The sequence below is a fragment of the Cyprinodon variegatus genome, unplaced genomic scaffold (assembly GCF_000732505.1).
Source record: "Cyprinodon variegatus isolate N-32 unplaced genomic scaffold, C_variegatus-1.0 Scaffold414, whole genome shotgun sequence".
Taxonomy (NCBI): Eukaryota; Metazoa; Chordata; class Actinopteri; order Cyprinodontiformes; family Cyprinodontidae; genus Cyprinodon; species Cyprinodon variegatus.
In genome coordinates this window covers 431110-435017 of record NW_015150867.1, presented here as the reverse complement: position 1 = coordinate 435017, position 3908 = coordinate 431110, and the positions used below count along the sequence as shown (strand labels likewise).

Sequence of the window (3908 nt, the reverse complement as noted above, 5' to 3'; positions counted from 1 at the left end):
ATATATATATATAAATAAATAAATAAAAAAGAGTACACTAAAAAATTGCTTTTTAAAAGCAAGTTAAAACAAATAGACAAGAACAGTTAGAAGTGATCCTAAGTTATCTGACAATTATAGAGAGGATGCAGTAAAAATAACTGCTTCCAAACTGGATTAAAGAAGCCAAAGATTTAAGAACATTTTATATGTTCTTTTATATATATATATATATACATAAGCACAATCCTGGAGGATAGTAAATAAATGCTGCTGCCCTCATATAGTTGTGCTTGTAAGAACCCGGAGAACAGGCCTATAGAGGCAACAAATATTCCTTCCTGACAAGCGGCTCAATGACATGCAAGCAGAAATAATTCTATAACTCTACAAATGATGGGATGTAATCCTCTAAGGAGGGAAAACTATGATGTTTTTTCTGCCATTTTGAATAAACTGAAGTTGTTTTTCTGATTTTCTTTTTTTATATAGACTAGCAAAGTGGGATATATAAAATAGATCTTGAGGGATCCCAACTATGATCTTTTGTCCCTTAGACAGATTATCATCAACACACAAAAAAAAAAAAATAGTACTAGTCCACAGCAGAGGACTTGCACCAGCACAGTACCATACAATTAAACCCACATTTCCTTTTTATCAATTTAAATGTTATGAAACTAGTTGGACAAATGCAGAAGTATGACCTTTCTATTCATAACAGGATCAGGTGCAACTATACTTGATGACACACTTCAATCGGTAAAAAACATATTTCCGCTTCTTGCTAGTGGCAGAAATACATAAAAATCCTCAGTCATTTTAGACTCAGTGAAATAATTGGCTGAGACATATTTAAACAGACACAATTAAAGCACCACCTAAAGATTTCCACACCACACAAATGTCAGGAATCAGGTAATCAAGTTCGAGGGCAGGTCAAAGACCTTCCTGCTAGGTTGGAAATAAACTGTGAATTGGTGATGTGTATAGTGGCGCATGGGAAGGGGAATGGTAATATCATAAAGCAACAGTCGAAACTAGTGTGTTTATTTATTCCACATCTTAGACATCAAGTGTTAACCACAAACCAGACACTTAACAACACAGTGTGTTAAGTCTTTAACAGTTATTTAGGGTTGAAATGGTGCAACACAGATTGAGTTACTCTCTATATTGATATGTCATTGCTTAACTGTTATCTAAAGAACAATAAATTTAAACTTCATATTAATTTTATACAGACCGAAAAATCCATGAGTTCAAGTTTTAAATAAAAAAAAAATTAAAAAGAAGGAATTCTGGCTTCTTAGTACAACGGAGTATTAGGGCCAGGCTGGAATTGTTTTTTGTTTTTTTTTTATATATGAGAATAAAGTCATAATATGAGAATAAAGTCGTAAAATGATGAGAATAAAGTTAAAAAAAATACAAGAATGAAGTCATCATACCAAAATGTGTTTCAGAAAAAAAAAAGATACTGAGAATAATTTGATGCTGGTGTGATAAAAGACTTAATATTTCCTTATTTAAGAAATTGATGCCAAAGTATAACTTTCTAAGATGCTCCTCATTTTAGAAAAGACAGTGCTTCATGTAAGAGTTGTCATAAAAACAACTTTATCCTCATTCTCATAAAGTTACAACTTTATTCTTGTAATTTTATGACTATTCTTATGATACGATTTTATTCTTGTAATATTATAACTTTACTCTCATAATATGACTTTATTCTCGTAATATTACTTTATTCTAATATAACGACTTTATGTTACAACATTATTCTCATAATGTTACGACTTTATTCTGGTATTTAAAAAACAAAAACAAACTCTAGCCTGGCCCTAATACTCGTACATCAGGGCATCCTTTAAAAATGTATGACTAAAATATTTCTTCAGATTTTGCTAAATAACACAGAGACCAATTTCTTATATAAGTTATGCAGTCATTTTAAGTAGAGAAAAAAATCCTTATTTGCTGGTGTGCTGTAACCTGGAGCACATACTGAGCCCTGATTTCTATCAGGTGATTTCTGTGCTATTTGGACATGATTACCCCATGTTTACAGAGAAACCACTGGTAAAAATCAGTGTTTCACCCTAATAAAAAAAAAAACAACTAAAAATCACTGCAGCTGATAAAAGCCAAACAAACTGCTGTGTATGGTTAAAGCATGAGAAGGAAGAACAGTGCTTAATTGCAAGAACAGCCCCAGGTCAGCCATTACACACAAGATCATGTCAATTAGACCATCAAATCACCTAAAGCCTTTAGAAGGAGAACACTGATGCTAATGAAGCTTTGGAAACTTGTGCCAAGATGGAAAAAAAGAAGAAAAAAAAAAAAGAAAGAAAACTCCATCTGCTTCAGCCCTCTGCTAATCATTACATTTTAACTAAACAGACATTTGCCATCTTTGTAAAGCACATTTTTTTTCCTATGACTCTTGACAAAGTCACAAAACCACACAGTCAAATTCATTCAAAGACAAAACGTTAAGATTCTGGAAACTCTCCTTTTTGATTCAAGCCTGCAAAATGATGGACCGTTTTGACACATCTAAATCTAAAAAAACTCAAAGCCACCTCATCCATCAGTGCATTAACTGGGGCTGTTCCAAACTGCAATGTGGTTATGCAAGCTCATCCTGCGTGAGGAAAGAACATGGACCGGACAGGATAAACATTGCGTAGTGCCAACTCTAATGCTCCTCCAGACACTATTGCTCAATGCAGTTGGCCAATACTTTTGATTTACACTGCCCTCCTTTTATATACACTGGAGAGAGCTGAGGCAATACAAGTACACGTGTTCCAAACAGCATCATTGGGAACAATTGTACTTTTCCTGTGCGCTATTCATTCTCCATATCTACAACACTACAGACTGCATCAATACAGATTAGTAATGTCAGAACAACACCAAACTTTTCCCTTAGCATCAAGCATATGTAGCAATCTAACACTTGATGCGTCTTATTGGGATTTTGGGAAAGAGCAACACAAAGGCACACCTAATTTTAAAGCTTTTTTTTTAGGCCGATTCTTGGATCTCATATTCTTATTCCTCAATCTACATGTTAAAAATGACACATTGATAACAAAGGTTACACAAGCCTTAAGTTGAAACCAAATAGACACAGCTCTTTACAAATAAAATAAAACATTAACCATAGCAATTATGGAGCTGAACTTTATGGCCACAATTTAGGTCCATGGAGGGGAGCCATAATGCATTCACTCCACTTGATCTTAAGGCATGGCTGTTAAACACACTTATAAATAAACCAACTTAAGCTTGAATTGACACAGAAACAAGCTAAAAACAACCAAAAATCTATCTCTGATTCACACAAATAATATTGCAAAATGGTTCACTTCTCAAAGCTTTATATAAGCTTTAAGTGCTCACTTTGGTAGTGAATAAATAAAAAATTGGACAGCAAAAATCTTTCAAGTAAAATCATTTCCATAAAATGATGGACTTGAAAACAAAAAAAGAATAATCTAAACAAATTAACACACTTTTAAAGGTATTCTGCTTTTGTAATTGCATCTCAGTTTGCTTAAAAAAAAAAAAAAAAAACTTTTTTGGGAGAAAAGTTGAGAACTTTCTCTGTCTTTAAATTTCGTTTTTAAAACAAGTTTCAGTCCATAGCAAAGGACTCTACTGAAAAAACCCTGAAAAGTGCTGACCATAATAAAATAGGATAGAAAATCCCTTCATTGTCCCACAATGGGGATATTGTGGTGTTACAGTAGCAAAAGGTTATAGTAGAAGTGGTCACACAATGTAGACCTTAAAAAAAGTGTATAAAAATAACAGATAAGAAAACAAAACAAATATATTATATTATTATATATATTGTACTGCACAGTGTTTTTACAATATAAATACTCTGTATCTAAAGAATAAAAAATCAATAT

The 3908-nt window shown here is 32.7% G+C and overlaps 1 protein-coding gene across 7 annotated transcripts in view; it reads right to left on the bottom strand.

Annotated features, from left to right (window-relative positions):
- The window catches only part of ncoa2 (nuclear receptor coactivator 2), an 89752-nt gene that overhangs the window by 32255 nt on the left and 53589 nt on the right, over positions 1-3908 (bottom strand). The gene's annotated exons all lie outside the window — the stretch shown is intronic.